The sequence below is a fragment of the Lutra lutra genome, chromosome 15 (genome assembly GCF_902655055.1).
Source record: "Lutra lutra chromosome 15, mLutLut1.2, whole genome shotgun sequence".
In the NCBI taxonomy this organism is placed as follows: Eukaryota; Metazoa; Chordata; class Mammalia; order Carnivora; family Mustelidae; genus Lutra; species Lutra lutra.
This window is the reverse complement of record NC_062292.1, coordinates 35,676,813-35,693,923: the sequence shown is the minus strand read 5'-3', so window position 1 is coordinate 35,693,923 and position 17,111 is coordinate 35,676,813. Positions and strand designations below refer to the sequence as shown.

At 48.1% G+C, this 17,111-nt stretch overlaps 1 protein-coding gene across 1 annotated transcript in view; it reads right to left on the bottom strand.

Moving 5' to 3' along the window:
- LOC125085576 (uncharacterized) overlaps nt 1-17,111 on the bottom strand; it is a 41,998-nt gene that overhangs the window by 18,095 nt on the left and 6,792 nt on the right. The window lies entirely within an intron of this gene.

Below are 17,111 nucleotides of genomic sequence, written 5' to 3'. Positions count from 1 at the left end.
CCGCTCTTGGCAGCTCTCCTCCGTATAGGACGCTTCAGTAAAAAAGCAAAAGACTCTGTCCTCATGGAACTTACATTTTGGAGTCAAGATGGCCGTCATCACACGAGCAGCTTCCTTCCCCAAATCCCACAGCTTGCCCTGCTTCTTGGGTGTGTCCTGCAGTCGTTCAGCTCCCCCTTCTTCCCCTTAGCCCATCATTCTCCCCATCACCCTTCTTTAAGGCTCTCACCTTTCCTTCCTCCTTCCCAGTGTCACCACTTCCATCACCTCTTAATTTCCGAGGAAGCAGCAACACTGCGGTGCCTGTTTTCAACCCAGGTTCTACCCCTGGCTCCCAACAGCCTCGTGCTTTGGAGCTTCCATTTCCTCACCTGTTAAATAAAGAGTCTGACAAGGCCTTCAGGAAGGCTGCCGCTAGCTCCAGCACAGGAGAAGTCTCTGGATCACCGTGCCCTGAGGTCTGGAGTGTTCCTTGCAGGCACTGCACAGCCTGCGAAGAAAGGCTTCATTCAGGAGGGGAACCCAGCCCGGGAGACAACTCCCTCCAAGCGCTCCCTGGCTCTCTTTCCTGCCAGCCTGAACTTTTACTGCTTGCAACCTTGTGACTTTGGATTACCTGACCCTGCACTCTGCCAGCCCTGCACCGCTGCTGGGACCTCTTCTGACCTCACGGCCTGTAACTGGGACAGCCTCGCTTGCTGACACTGGACCCTGTTTCTGTTTCCACACACATGGCGGTTAACAGCCAGGGCACTGCTCGCCAGGCTCTGGATCGTCCCTGGGCCATCCCCACAGCCCCCCGTGGTGTGCCTGCCTTGGCCCTGGGCCTTGCAGTGTCCTCTGAGTTCATCCCCTTTGCTAAGCCGAGTTTGCAGTCTGTCTGGGATTGAGTCATTCACTCCACAAACGCCCACTGTGATGTCTACACCACCACGGGCACGACTCTAGGCAAGACACACAGCAGGATGGAGCACTACTTCTCGTACCAACAGATCCACTGCCAGGACAAACTTCCCCACCCAACGAAGACTTGGGCTCCCCACTGTCGAACTCTTTCCCTCAATGAGTATTTACTGAGCACTTACTATGCGCCAGGCACAGTTCCAGACACGCTAATAAAACATTGATTTTAGGAAGTGCAACTTTCTAGGTAGTACAATGGTTATGGAACATGAGCTCTGCAGCCAGAGTCTTAATTACGTGACCCTCAGGAATGACAAAACCTCTCTGAGCCCGTGACCTCACTTGAAAATGGGGATGAGGGTAGTAACTAACAGATAAGCATGTCTAAGGAATAAACGAGAGAGCCCGTGCAAAATGCTTACAACAGTGTACTACAAGGCACCTGGATATCACAATTTTTATTTTTAGGGGACTCCAAAGGGGCCAGTACCTAAGTAGGCCAAGAACTTCAAGAATCCCTGTCCCACCCTACAAGACCAGTATTCCAACAGCGCCTTTGTAGGTCAGTACTGATAGAAGGATACTGCAAGCCAAGCATCACTAACAAAGAAAAAAGATCCCTAGACAGGGTGATGGTGGCTCAGTCATTAAGAGTCTGCCTTTGGCTCAGGTCATGATCCCAGGGTCCTGGGATCGAGCCCCTCATCAGGCTCCCTGCTCATCAGAAAGCCTGCTTCTCCCTCTCCCACTCCTCCTGCTTATGTTCTCTCTCTCTCTCTCTGTCAAATAAGTTAATAAAATCTTTCTTCAAAAAAAGATCCTTGTGCACAGTACTACAACTAATCCCAATGCTTTCACATGGGCTACACTTGGGGATATCCCTAAAGATACAGACCCCAAAAGCTACTGAAGGGAGAAAATATTTACGATACAAATAACCATCAATATATGAAGAGTTTCCTACAAGCCAATGAGAAAAAGATAGGCAACCCAATAGAAAACGGGCAAAAGACATGAACAGTCCCTTCCCAAGAGGATATCCAAATGGCCGGTATTATGAAAATCCCAATGCAGAGCAGAGGATAATACTACTTCCTGTCCGCCAGAGTACGATGGACAAGGGAGATCATACCAGATACCGACAAAGACATGGAGCAGCCAGAACTGTTTTATGTGGCTAGTGGGAATATAATTGTTACAGCCACTTTGGCACGATCTACTGAAACAATGATCCAGCAGTTCTTCTCCTAGGTGTATATCCACACAGCCCAAACATCAACCACACAATGATAATAAATCACGGTCTATTAATGGAATACTATGCAGCCAGCAGGATGGAAAGCAGCAAGAGCATATAACGTGGATGAATGTCACAAACAAAATGGCGGGTGAGAGAAGCCAGACACAAAAGAGAATGTCCATTTATATAAAGCTGAAAAGCAGGCCAAACAGATGGGTAAATTTTAGTAGTCAAAATAGTGTTTACCCTGGGAAGGCAGGTTAGTAACTGGAAAGAAGTACAAGGCGTTTTCAGTGTGTGGAGGGGAGGGGTCTTGTAATATTCTATTTCTTTGCTTCCCGGATATTGGTTAGAGGCTGTAAACACTTTATGCTAAAGTGTTAGGATTGTGTTTGCTTTTCTGGACATATGTTATATAACAAACAAAAATACAGTTTAAAAAAAAAAGTAGCTAACAAGAAAGATTTTAAAAAAAAAAACCCAAAACCCTCCGTGTCAGTTGTTGGGCTGTAATGGTGACTGGGCCGCCGCTGCCGAAGTGACTCCCGGGCGGGGGAGCGGGGCCGGACCTGCGCCAGAGGGAACTGCAGAGAGCCACAGCTCAGGGGGAGGCTTGCTGTGGGGGAGGGGAGGCAGCCTTTCCGCCTCTCCTTCCTTCTCTGCAGCCCAGTGGATCCCGGGAGCCGGTGCGAGGCGGGCACCCGGTGCGTCCCCGGAGCGGGGAGGGCAGGCCCGGCAGCCCTTAATTTTAAAAAAAAAAAAAAAAAAAAAAAAAAAAAAAACCAAAACCCTAGGAAAAATGAACCTTTATCGAAATGGGTTGTTGCTCTAGCACCAACAGATTTTTGTGTCTACTCTCTCCACTCATGAAATATAAAAGACACATATACATTTCTGATCACTTTCCTGTTGCCATTTAATAAATGGCAGAGATGTTACTCTATCAAACTTCAAAAGCCTTATTAAAATTAACATGTTTTCAAAACTCGAAATTAATTCATCAAGCTTTACGTTCTGTGAGACAGAGTTTGGAAATGTGCCATGGGGGGCGAGTGTCAGATGGGCCTGGGCCAATGACTCAATCACATTGGGCTTATAGACCCATGTTGAAAGAAGGAGTAATTTTTATGAGAAATCATATTTTTTTTATTTTTAATTTTTTATTAACATATACTGTATAATTTTTAGTTTTTTATTAACATATACTGTCCCAGGGGTACAGGTCTGTGACTCACCAGGTTTATACACTTCACAGAACTCACCATAGCACATACCCTCCCCAATGTCCATAACCCAACCACTCTCTCCCTACCCCCCTATCCCCCAGCAACCCTCAGTTTGTTTTGTGAGATTGAGAGTGTCTTCTGATCTGTCTCCCTCCCGATCCCATCTTGTTTCATTTTTCCCTTTCCTACCCCTCAAACCCCCCACGTTGCCTCTCAAATTCTTCATATCAAGGAGATCATATGATAATTGTCTTTCTCTGATTGACCTAGAGAAATCAGATTTTTTTACATGACAGAAGTGGCAGGGACCAGGGTGCAGGGAGTAAGAATCAAGACTGAGGACAAAACACAGCTCCAAACCAGCAACCCAGGGCTGAAATTTCCAGTGACCACTGGGCAACTGAATTCACTCTGAGCCTGGAAGCCAGGGAGTCCATGCAGAAACCAAGGATCCCCAGACAAGAGCAAGATCGGGAAACAAGATGGCGGCTAAGCTGGAAGGAGGCTCAGCAGGCTGGTAGGTGACTAGACGCTACGAATTTATGAAAGGGGTGATGGGCACTTCTTGAGCTGGAGCAGGAAATAGTGGCTGGGTGTGGGTAGGCTTGGGTACATAAGGAAGTGACTTCAGCTGATCATGGAATAAGAGGATATGACCCTGGGTGTGCTCAGACCTGTGGCTGGGATGAGCCAGCTAGGCTTACTGGGGGTTCTTTCTCGATGGGGTGTGACATTCTAAATATACACACACTCATTTGTTCATTGCATTCAAATGCTTACTGTCATTGAACAAGACTTTGGAGGCTTTTGGTTTCAACTGCCCTAGTTGCCTGCTTAGTGAGCAGTAATCTAGAACCTAGGGTACTTAGCCCACAGATAGCACCTTGGTCCTGAACATGAGAATAAGGGAAGCAGTGAACCTGAACTCCAGGAACATCAGGATCTGCCCTATAACCCATCTCCCAGCGAATTCCACCAACCAAGGGGGACGGCAAACTCTCAGTGAAAACACAAAACAGGGAACCCCACATCATTTGTATTTATTCCTCCAAGTAGAATTACCTTCCTGTTTCGCTTGGGCTCATCCAAAAATATACTGGTCTCACTAGAGCGCATGGAAATCGGGTATGTGTGTCAGTAGACAGAGGAAATAACACTGAGAAATGACCTGGGGGCCAGGAGGTCCAATGCATCCAGGGAGTATCTGTCCATCTTCCACGCTGCCTGGCTTCCCTTGGCTTCTGTCCTGACCCCATTCTCACCATCTCTTCTCCCCCCAAACTGGAAAGCTGCACTCACACCTTCACTGCTAAAGAGTCAGATAGGAAAGTCACATGGAAAGACCCTTGAAGCCTGTCCTGAAATGTAAAAAGTCAGTGCATTCTAGAATCTGTACACAGCCACCACCCACCTCCACCATGCAGAGTAAGCGAAGGTCCTCATGCTGGGAGACGTCTCATTTCCCTGTTCTGGCCTTAGAGCAGCCCTGCCGACCGCAGGAGAAGGGTGCTGGCAGATGAGAGATGTGCCCGGCTGCTGAGGTTACCTGGCAGCAGGTTCGATGTTTTATTGGGTAAGCAACGTCACGTCCTCCAGGGCAACAGATAATGTTTCCTGCATTTAAGAGAATTTAGCAAGCACCACTCAGTTCTGCAAGGCGGGAGAGAGACCCCTCCGCCATTCCACATGATGTTTGCTCGGAAGGGCTTCTAGGCTGCACTGAAAAGTCATCCCAAAAGTATCAGCACCTAAATATGCTAACACCACAGCTGAATTAGGTGCACGGGGGACACAGCTGCATCCCCACCGATAGGACCGACAGAGGATACACACATGCTTAGATGGTGGACTTCCATGAGAAGCTATAGCATATAAGGTTTAAGCAAGTCCTAATGTCTTAGATTCACATAAGACAATGTCAATGCTAAGGAGAGTGGGAAACCTGGAGGATAAAGGGAAAAGGCAATGGCCAGACAGCTCTTGGTCTCAAGTCATTATTTTCCTTCTCCCTCTCTCTCTTTCTTTTTCTCTCTCCTTCCTTCCACCTCCTTTCTTGCTTTTTTAATAGGCTCCATACACAGCAGGGAACCCAACACAGGGCCCAAACCCATGACCTGGAGATTAAGACCTGAGCTGAGATCAAGAGTCAGATGCTCAACCAGCTGAGCCACCCAGATGCCCCTCAAGTCATTACTAATAGGAGCAGGGATCTAGAAAAAATGACCTTTCAGGGACATTTCTATAAGACTGTTCCCCTCTACCAGGGTTTCTCAACCTCAAAAGAGGACTAAATAATCCTCTATTGTGGCGAGGGCTGCCCTGTGCATAATATGATATTTAGCATTATCCCTGGCCTCTATCCACTAGACACCAACAACACTCCTGCTGCTTCTCCACTGTGATGACCAAAAACATCTCTACACTTTCCAAAGGTCCCCTGGGGAAATGCTCCTGGAGAAGAACCACTGCTTTAGACTCCTAACAAATCCTGTCACAAAGACAAGACCCCAGCCATGGCCAGAACATAACCATTCACTTTGGAAACGGCTGAGAAAATGTAGCCTGGTCATTAATCTCCCAAGGCATTAAGGCAACAGAGACTTCCCCGGGCAAGCCGCCACCAGGAGATCTGAGAAGTGGGAGGAAGAGGTCTAGGAGGGAAAGATGAGCAGCCGAACTCCACTCTCCAGTTTCACAAAACCCATCTCCTTCCAGATACAGTCCACATCAGAGCAGAAGATGAAGCAACCAAAGAAATCTTCAACCACTAAAGCATCTCGCAGCTCTGTCCACCCCATCGCCCCATCACTCCGCATCATAATTCACTTCAAGTGGAGGGAAAAGACGGCTTAGTCCCTCAAAACCTTGCTCAGCGGACCATCCCAGCTCCTCTTTTTGCTCCACTCAATGATCTTGACCAAAAGGTGTCCAAAGATGCCAGACACCCTAAGAGTAATCCACCAGAGCTCCCGTCTGCTCTCCAGGGCCTTGAGAATCAAGGCTGGCAACAGGGCCAAGAGGCATGGAAAAATTTGCAGGCCAAGGCTAACGTACTGAAGTGAGAATTCCAGACACGTGAGGGAGGGTGGGAGGAACCAAATCCCCAGGGGCTGTGGGGGTGGGGCCAAGCGTCCCAGGGGCAGCGCCAGGAGATTCTGCAGGACAGGCTGACAAGCTTCCAGGCTTTAGAAAGGGAAAGATCCTGTGCAACCACAGACTTGCCCAAGCAGAGACAACGCTGGCTGTATAGCTGACTATAAATCTAGTCCACTCGGGCCTGAGTTTGGCTCACTACAGTCCGGCCCCCCACCAGCGACAGTTTTGCTAAATTTAGTGCTGTTCCCAGCCACCCAAACGACTCTGCTCCTCGTGTCCATTTCAGGTTCACCCAGGGACAGGCAGAGAAGAGCAGGACTTGTAGAGAAGAGATCTGCCCTCGAGTGACCCTTGCCCCTCCTCGCTGAGGTCAGGGGCCCAGGGGAGCAGAAGACGTGAGAAACCACACTTGGAGGTCTTCAGGGCTCTGAAAGTGTCCCTGCCCCAAGATGGCCCTCCGAAGGAAGAGGGACAGCAACCCTAGGAAAACACCCCCTCCCGCCCACTTCAGCCCACCCAGGTTTCACTCTTGGGGGCCCCAGATGCTGTGGGGTGTGAGGGGTCCTGCCCTAAGTCCTAGAGTCACGCTCTGTGCCATGGTGGGCGAGCATCAGATGGGCCTGGGCCAAAGGCCTTGTTGCCTTGGAGACACAACTGTATTCAATCAAATATTCACAATCCCTAACCAAAACTCAGAGGTTAACCTTGTGGTTTCCAAACCTGGTGACACAATGAAGTCACCTGGGGAGCTTCAAAAACGACTGATGCCTGAGTCCCAGCCCCAGAGACTGTGATGTAATTGGTCTAGGGTGTAATGGAATTGGCCCGGGCTTCGGAAATTTCAAAAGCTCCCCCAGTGATTCCAGTGCTCAGACAAGTTCAGGAACCAGTGGGTTAAGACCATGGGCCTCTGCCCTCGGGTTGCCCCAGCTGGACTCCTGACCCAACCACTTCCTTGCTATGACCATGGCGAGTTACTGAACCTTTCCACGCCTCGGTGCCGTCAACTGGAAAGGGCAGATCCGTGGTGCTGTGCAGACTTCCTGAGAAAATCCACGGAAAAGCAGCCAGAACAGCGGTATGCAGTAAGTGCTCAGTGAAAGTTAGGAATCATTATTCTTGTTATTATCATGATAAAGAGCAGGAGAAAAGAGAGGGAATGCAAGAGCTGTCTCTCTAGGCCTGAGACGGACTGTTTCTAGAAGCGGGGGGGGGGGGGGGGGGGGGGGGCGCGGCAGGGGCAGCCACCGCATGCAGGAAGAGAACTGCCCACTCTTCCTGCCTGTTCACGCCATTCCTCCCACCTTCCATGTCCTTCCCTCTCCCATCCTTCTCAATCCCACCACTCAGGGCCCAGCTCTGACGAGCCTGGGGCTCTGTCCATTCTCAGACCTCCAACGACACCACCCCCACCACGCCGATTACTTTGGAACTTGATTATGTGCTCCCCTGAACAGCAGCTAGCCAAATAGGTACCAGCCTGTGGGACGAATGAACATTTTAATATGTCCTCATCTGGTCTCAAAAAGACAATGAACAATTTGGGGGAGGCCCAGATTCTCACGTTTCTGTGTGTCCCCAACAGCCCCTAGCACCACACTGATTAATAAACATTTGTGGAATGAAAACAGATGTTGACCCAATAGAACTAAATGCACATTGGCAGGGACCCAGGCTCAGTTGCCCGGAGAAGCAAGGCCAGCACCCAAGACCCATGGAATTCCAGGCTCTCCACTCCATCATTAAAAAGACACACCATCACCCCATTCCATCTCAAGCGACCCCACCCACCCACTCCCAGGGCCTGTGTACTGTGCTGACAGCCAAAGGAGTATCAAGCAAATATCTCTGCTTCCCCAGGACCTTGCTCTCCTGGTTCTCAACAAGTCACAAGCAAGTCTGCGTGCCTGGTCATTCCTGCCATGAAGCCACAGACCCCAGTGATTCCTTAAACACAACAGCCAGGCAAAGCCGAGCTCTGCCCCATGGACGTCGAGAGCAGCTGGCCACCCAACAGGCTGTAAGCCTCTTACAGATTAAAGGTCCTAATTTAAACCTCTATTTGAGGTACGACAAGTGGGTCAGCACTCTGCAGGCCGGTTGGCGCAGCTGGTGGAAAGGGAGGCAGCGAGCATCCGGGAAAGACTCCTCCCCTTTCGGGGAAAGATGGAGGCAGAGAATCACAAAGCCAAGGGGAATCGTTGAGGGGGGCTGGCTCATTCCCATGTGCCAGAATCTCCCCCAGATCCTGCAAACTCTGACAGCCCTATCCAGTAAGTCTGAGAAACAGAGAACAATAGGGCAAAATAATAGTTTGGCATGGCCTTCTCTCTGCCCTCTCCTTGGTGTGGATATAGCTAATAAAGTCAAGAGAGAAGAGGCCATGCTGCACTCCAGGGAATCATATCTGGTGAAACAGACAGGAAGGGGACCCCTGCTCCCATCACCTGGTGTGGTTTCCCTGCCCCCTCCATTGTGGAGGAAACATGGGGCACAGGGAAGCGGGTAGTGGGGGGGGGACAGGCGCCCAGACAGCCTGAATCACGCTGTGAGAGCCTGACTCTGCAGCTCTTTAAAAAAAAAAAAAAAAAGCCCTCTCACCACATCTGTCTCCATAGAGATGGCCTCTGGGGAAGCTGCTGGAACCCACTGTCTACACCAAGAGCCAAGAAAACTTTCCAAGACGGTTTCTCGAACTTTTGGACCCTGATTCACAGTAAGAAATAAAGTTTACAAGGTGACCCTGTACACACCCATACACAGATACTTTGTATTTGAGAGATATGTATGCAAGCTTATAAAACAATATAAACATACACAACCGTAAAATACATAAAACTGAAACAAACCTTCATGAAATCATACTCCTCTTTACCACACACGAGGCAGCCTAGTATTTTCTATTATGTTCTTTAAAAAAAATGTTGGTCTCAACCCATTAAATTGATTTCACCCTCCATTAAGGTGTCTGGACTTGCAGTCGGAACACAACTCCGGGGAACACAGGAGGGGCTCACCTCCTTGAAAAAACCTTTAAAGCCCACTCACAGACTCATCTCACAAAGGAAAATCCCACTGAGTACACAAGTGGGGAGCCTCAGCAAAGGGGAGGAAGAGCACTGGCTGCTCCCGAGGGTTCCCGAGCCTGCTCGCTGCTTTGCTCCTGGGTCCGGAGCTCAAGGGCACCCCCTCTTCTACCCCCAATGGTGCCTTCCAGTGCCAGCAGAGAACATGGCCGCACACAGGGCTCATCTTCAACCGACTCGTTCATTGGGATGAAGCGTTACCTCCATGGGATGGACTTCGTAGGACACACACAGGCAGAAAAGTCAACATGGTGCTGCCCGCATCAGGTTTTTCAAATCTCCAAATAGTCTGTCTGTCTATGAGGGACACTACGATCTCAAGGCAGTTAGGAAGTTGGGTGAATTTTTTTTTTTTAACTGGAGGTATACAGATATTCTTTATTCATAGGAAGTTTATGACAACAGGAGCAAAACAAGTCAATTTTAAACTATCTTCAGCCCCAGCTTTCTGCTTTTTGAAGCAGCCCGAGAAATCTCGCCACTTCCTCTAGGCAGCTCCCTCTGATGGATCAGGACAGCTAAGGACCTCCTCGAACCCTGTACCAAGGCAACATGAAACTCTAAGGACTCCTTTCCACAATCACTGTTCCCCAAAAATGCAAACATTGCCTCTCTATATCTGTAATTACTGCTTGGCCAGGTGTCTGAGTTGGAAATCATGTCACAGAAAAAAGTTAGCATAAACGTCTCATATTCTGAATTAGTAAGTTGGAAAGGTTCATTTTTTTTTTCTATTTTTTTTCCCTAGGTAAACTTTTTTGTCCTGCGCTAAATGGAACAAACACTAGATCTCCCCATTTCTGTCAGGACAGAGACCACTCCCGTCTTCTCCATGGCTTCTCCGAGCTTGTTGGAATCACTACTGAACCTGCCACCTATCAGGGTCCTTAAAAGCTGGAATGCCTCCAAACACACTCATCAGAGTCAATACTCAAAGAATCCAAGGGAAAAACAAGTGTCTTGTATCCCTTATGAGATCTCAGTGAGCACTGACAGCTCCCCCAGCTGACAGCATGGTCTTAGGACTTGGGATCTGTGAGTCCTCTGATCATATAGGCCAGATCATTTGTTGTTGTGATTTTTTTCTTTTTATTTTTTTGAAGAAAGAGACTAACAGTTTCCATGCAATTCCTAATGAGTACTGGTGCAAAAGAGGTTAAGAACCACTACAATCAAATTCTTAGAAAGCTGGTCAAGGCTCTCCCAAGACTGTCCTTAATTCTGCAATACAGACCCTCGTCTCCGGCCACACACAGCCCTCAGAGCACACCAACTAGTTTCTGAAGAAGTCATTTCTTCCTTCACCCCTGGGCCTTTGCATGGCACCTTTGGGTGAAGGCCTGCACCTTCAGTGCCCAATTATTAACCATACGTAATTACTGAGCACCAGAGAGGGACCAAGCACAATGCTAGCCTCTGAGGATTCAGCTATGAACAAGAGGGACAAGATCTTCCTCCTCATGTTCCAAGAGCTATTCTCCAATTCCCAACAGCCCCTCTGGCTCCTACACCCACTTCTTCTCCATTCACATTCCTTTTAAGCTTTGTCTTGTGTTTTAGTTGGGGGATGGGGGTCTCTCACCTTCACTAACCTCTAGCTCCTTGAGGACAGAGACCATGTCCCATTCACACGACATATTCCTTCCTTTCCCATTCCCACCCCATTCTATCCAAAAGACAGAGCCCTTCACCCAAGCGTCCCTATACAAATGTGTGTCAACGAACAGATGCTGAGGGACCGGTTAATTGTCTAAGTAGCAAAGACTGGCCCACTGGGGACAAGCCTTGTGCATCGATGCAGGGTGGGGGAACATGGGAGGTCGTCTGCATGGCAGAATGGACACCAGGGCCTCTGTTCTTGGCACAGTCTGCAGCTCTCATTCCAGCCACGTGTCTTGGAAGTGGTGCCTCCGGTCCCAGCAGTGAGAAAATCAACTCCCAGTGTCCACGTCCAGTGGACATACCTCCCAGACTGCCAACATGATCAAAAGCATACTTGCACAAACATTTTCAGCACACAGGTAAGCGAATGGAAGACACAGCACACTCACCAAGCGTCAGCACCGCACCGCCCTATTCCGAAGCACCCATGCCTTCCACACTGTTAAAGAAATGGCTCTAGAAGCTACTAAAGAAATCTGGCTACCAGACCTGGTTGTCCAACAAAGGCCCAGAGGTCAGAGAATGGATCTATCCCCCAGGTCTGTTCAGCCAACAAATACTGGTGCATCCCAGCCTTGTTCGATACAAGGAGCAATGGAGAGGAGAAGACCCAACCCTCAACTGGATTAAAGTGAGAGAAACGCACTCAATAAAAAAAACACCGATTAGAGCCATCACCTCGGACGCGGCAAGTGCAAGACCCACCAGGATGAAGAAGAGTTTAGTAGGATGTCCGTATTTATTTTTATTTAAAAACAAGCAATGAAATACATGTGAATCAATGCCACCGCGACTCCTTCCATTTGTGTCCAGGGGTCACTGTCATGCCTGGCCCTGTGCAGGAGATTCAACACACACTCCAGGATGGTCAGGGACACCCCCATTGTCTGCGTACTTTACTACAGTTGACATGTGCCCAGTGCAGCAAATCTCAGGGTACCGTCTCGCCAACAACAAATGACAGCCCTCTGTAATGAGAGGGTGAGACCCTAATCACCTGACTGCACTGACACAGATCAATCCCGGCAGACTTCCTGAACGAGGTGCTGCACTTCACAAGGAATCACACATTTCTTTTTTTTAAAAGCAGAAAACAAACCGTTCTAAAATCTGCTGACCTCTTTTGCAGTGACTGCCTGTCAGTAAAATGCTACTTGATAAATATTTTTAAACAGGTAATCAATCTGTCCCTTCAAGGTAAAGGTGACATCTAAAAGAAATGGGTAAGAAAGCCTTTATTTTTGGAAAGAGACTGGCGTCACAGCAAGAACATGTTAAAAAACCGGCATTTGGAAATCATTTCCACCATCATGTGACGATGTTGTCACATTCAATGTGAGGACATCACCTCTGAAATGTCGTATCTGTGCACACACTTGAAACAGACTATTCGAACGTGGTTCAGAATCTCCCGAAGAAATGAATGAAATGCAGTGTTTCGGGGATCTTGAATCCATTTAAATTATACATTGAACCCAAAATCCCTGCTTTATAAAGAGATCTCTTTCAAATTACCCTGACTTGAACTAAACATTCCAACTGCTACCCAGCAAGAACAAGACACCACCCAATAAAGTGCATTCAACGGCATGGTTCTTAACTAAAAAAGAATCTTAATAATTCATCCCATTTAATTCTTCAGAAACATCTCTGTATCCAGCAGGTGCCAGGCACTGTTCAATGCTCTGGAAATACAGCAGGGAATAAAAGTGACATAGAACCTCACTCTCATGGAGGTCACATTCCAGCAGGGAGAGAGGGAAGATATACCAGGTAAGAGAAATACACGGTATGTTAAGTGGGTGAAGGTGTTAAGGAGAGAAAACGCTGCAGGAAGGGATGCAGGAGATGCAGCAAATGTGTGGGGCTGGACTGAGCTACTGCAAAAGTACTATCCCGGCATAGACCCAAAAGAAGGAAGAGTCCGCTACAGGGCTATCTGGCAAAAAGCATTCCAAACCCAGGAAGTAGGAACTAAAAGAGGAAATCCCTAGTTTATTGGAGGGGCAGCAAAAAGGCCAGTGGGGTCGGAATGAAGTGAACGGAGGAAGAGTTGTAGGAGATAAGAACACAGAAGCCAAGTGGGACCTGATCACAAAGGCGTGCATTTCCACCACGGGAACCACTAGCCCCAGGAGGCTGTGGAGCCCAAGATGCGAAGCTGACCCAAACTGAGATGGGCTTTGGGTGTGACTTAGTTTGAAAAACCCTACAATATGCATCAGAAAGTAGAGTATTTTGGACATCCTGGATTAATTTATTAAGATCAATTTCGCCTGTTTCTCTTTCCTTTCTCAATTTAGCTACCAGAAAACTGTTCAGCTACCTATGTGGCTTTCATGTGTAACTCACATGATATTCCCGGTGGACAGTGTTTCGAAGCTACAGGGTCCTGTAGACCACCCTAAGAACCAAGACTTTCAGTGAGTGAGAAAAGAAGCCACTGCAGGGTTTTGAGCCTGGTTTCTTTATCATGGGATCCTTCTGCCTACTGTGCGGGTTACGTCACTCGTGAGGGGCCAAGGAGAAACAGGTGAGACATGATGATGGCTTGGACAAGGGTCATGACAGTGAAAGTAGTGCTAACGAATCGTATTCTACATATATTTGCAGGTAGAGTCAAGGAGATTTGCTGATGAATGAAAAATGAAAGAAAAAGAGAGAAGTCAAGCATGACCATAGGTATTCTCATGAGCCACTGGAGGGATGGCATTCCCACAACCAAGATGGAAGACTGCAGGAGAATATATTTGTGTGGGAAAAACAGGAGTTCAGTTTTGGGCATGTGAGTGTGAAATACCTATTAATATCCAAATTAAAATATTAAGTACAGTGGGATACACAGGTCTGTACTTCAGGAGAGGGGCTAGCCTCCAGACAAATAACTGGGGGTCATCAGCATACAGGTTTTTAACTTTTCATTATGGAAAATTTCAAAATAAACTAGAGAGAACAGTATAATAAACCCCTAGGTACACAGCACCCAGCTCCAACTGTTATCTACTCACAGTCCACCTTTATTTCTCTCCCAGGATAAATCTGAAGCAAATTCTAGACGTCATTCATACAGATGCTACTGAAAGCCAAGGGCTGGGAGAGGGTCAAGAGAGAAAGAGAGAAGATGGAGAGGAGGGGGCCCATGTTTCGAGGTCAGGGAGAGGAACTGCTACAAAGGAACAGCTAACGAGGCAGGCGGGAAACCAGAAATATGTATCCTGGAAGCCAAGTGAAGAAAGAACTTCAAAGAAAAGGGTACGGGCAGCTGCGTCAAACTGCCGGGAGCCCCTGGGATGAAGACTCAGACATGATGACTAGATTTAGAAACGTGGTGGTCATGGCTGGCTTGGTTGAGAGCCCTTTCCCCCTGGAGGGGTGGGGACAAGCCTGCCCAGAGGGAGTCAGAGAGGAAGTGCAGACTTGGGGTACTGAAGACCCTCTTGGGCAGGGGGAGGGGGGCAGAGAATGGGGCAGGAGTTGGAAGAGAAGGGGTCAAAAAGATCGTAAGCTAAGAGACACCACGGTACATGGAAGCGATCCAGTAGAGAGGAGGGGAACTAGTGATGCTGGCAGGAGAGGGAACAATGGAGTGCTAATGTCCAGAATGTGTGAGGGGGTGGGAATGGAGTGCCAGGAAGGCGGGCTACCCTCAGTCAGGACCATGAATGGTTCACACTGTGGGGAGGAGGAGAATACACTGCACCAGAACTGCTTTTAATTCTGTACTTTATATTATGTATCAGCACAACGTGCTGCATAGAAATTATACACACACACACACACACACACACACACGGGGATCTGCTCAAAAATTTTAACCAATACAGCTACCTGATCAAAATAGTCCAAGACCATTTAATTGGAAGAAAATAAAACATATCCTCAAACTCTAACCTATGAATCCTTCAATGACAGGAGATAAGTATCACGGCACATTGAATACGTTCTACATTATTATCTTAAATGTATAATAAAATATCTAGGAAAGGTACAAGAATATTAGTCTTTATATTTGGGAACGTATTTACTCAATAGAGGTTTGTTTGTTTTTTTTTTTTAAGGCTCAGACACTAACCCACGAACTGCAACATATTTGCATCTGAACTGGAAATGGAAACAAATACATTACTCATAGACCCTTCCCAGAGTGTCACGGGGTCCAAACAGAAAGTCCGATTATTTATTTACACGGAAAAATGCAAATGAGTTAATAGTTTTATTACCAAGCCCGACCTGAACTGTACCATTAGATTTCTCATGGGAAATGGAGAAAGTGGGCAGGTAACGAGGCAAGTAACCTAATCAGAACAGACAGAAGCCACGAGCAACCTGACATCCATGACATCGCAGGAACGGCCAACCTGATCAAAGAACATCTTAGCACTCCTTGGTGTTTGCTGAGCCCTTCAACATTTCAGAGCACCTTCCAGATGTTTCATTCAGCCTCTCTACCATCTGCCAGGGAAGAAGGCTCTCCATCTTAACTTGCTTAGCTATAGACACTCAAGGCCAGAAGTGTTAACTAGATCCATGCCACATCTGTCGGTGACACTGCTAGACTCCCAATCCTGTGGCTTGGAAAGAGACCCATCAGAAGAGCCACACCCAACCTCTTGGACGGTTCCAGAGGTATCTCTTGTCAACCACATATATGACAGCACGAGAACATGAACGCCAAGCCCCAGAACGCAGCAGAGCTGACAGCCCAGAAAGGACCATGTTCGTCACCCAGTTTGGCTGGGGTGAACATGTGGGGGAAAGAGACAACGGGCAGACGGGAACCACTGTCACATGGTTAGCCTGTGAGCTCCACAGGGAGCAGGGCAGCTGCATGACTTTTCACAGCTGCGTGCGCAGCGCCCGGCAGAGCGCCCAGCGTGGAGCAGGCTCTCCAGAAATAACTGACCAGTTCTATTAAACCACAAAGACAGGAGCAATAATGAAGTACACTCAGTAATCACAAAAATGGCTCAACAGAACTCAGGAAAGCTGCTGATGGCAGCTGAAGAGAGATGAGGCGGGGGCAGCGAAGTCAATCTAAAAGGTAAAACTGCAAAACATAAACTCTTTTAAGCACGTTCATAATCTTTATTCACAGACAATGTGATATTAACCATCAACTCAAGGGGATGTGTGGATCTTGTTTGGAACCAGATTTCAAACAAAACTTAAAAAATGGAGACCAGCAGAGAAACGTAAAAACTGGCTGGGTGGGTGATTGGAGAGATTTCGGGATGATCCAACGACGGGGTTATGCTTTAAGAGATCCATAGTGGAGAACTTATGGATGAAATAGGATGTCTGGGGCTCACAGCAACAAAATACAGAGAGGAGTAAGGAACAGGTGGGCGGGGTGCAGATGAAATGAGAGCGCCCACGTGCGGATTACGTGCCGAAGCTGTGATGAGAACATGGAATCTTATTCCACGAACTCCATCTTTGCACACGTAGGAACATTTCCATAGTAAGAACGTTGAAGAGTAACCGTGATCTCAGACAGCTGTTCATTTCCTCCTATCTGCCCGCCTTCCCCTCAGGGAAATGTGCTATTGTGGGGGCCGCACCTGCACACGGTCGTTTCTGAGACCCACAGAGCACCTCTGACACCTGTCTTCTCTGTCACTGCCATCATCTTCCTCTGGGACTCACCTGCTTCAGCTCTGACTTCACCTTGGGCCTGCAGACTCCACTGTGCTTTCTCTCCTGCTGGTTCCTACTCTCCCTGCCCTGTCTTACCTTCCTGCGACCAGCTGCTTCTCCTGCCCAACCCTCGCAGCCCTCCGTTTCCTCCACAGTGGGCTGCCGCTGACCCACCTCCTCACGCCGGGTCCTTCTCCTATCTCGTGGTCCCCTGATGCCCAACGATCCTCATGCCCAAGGGGCATTACCTCTTTTATACGC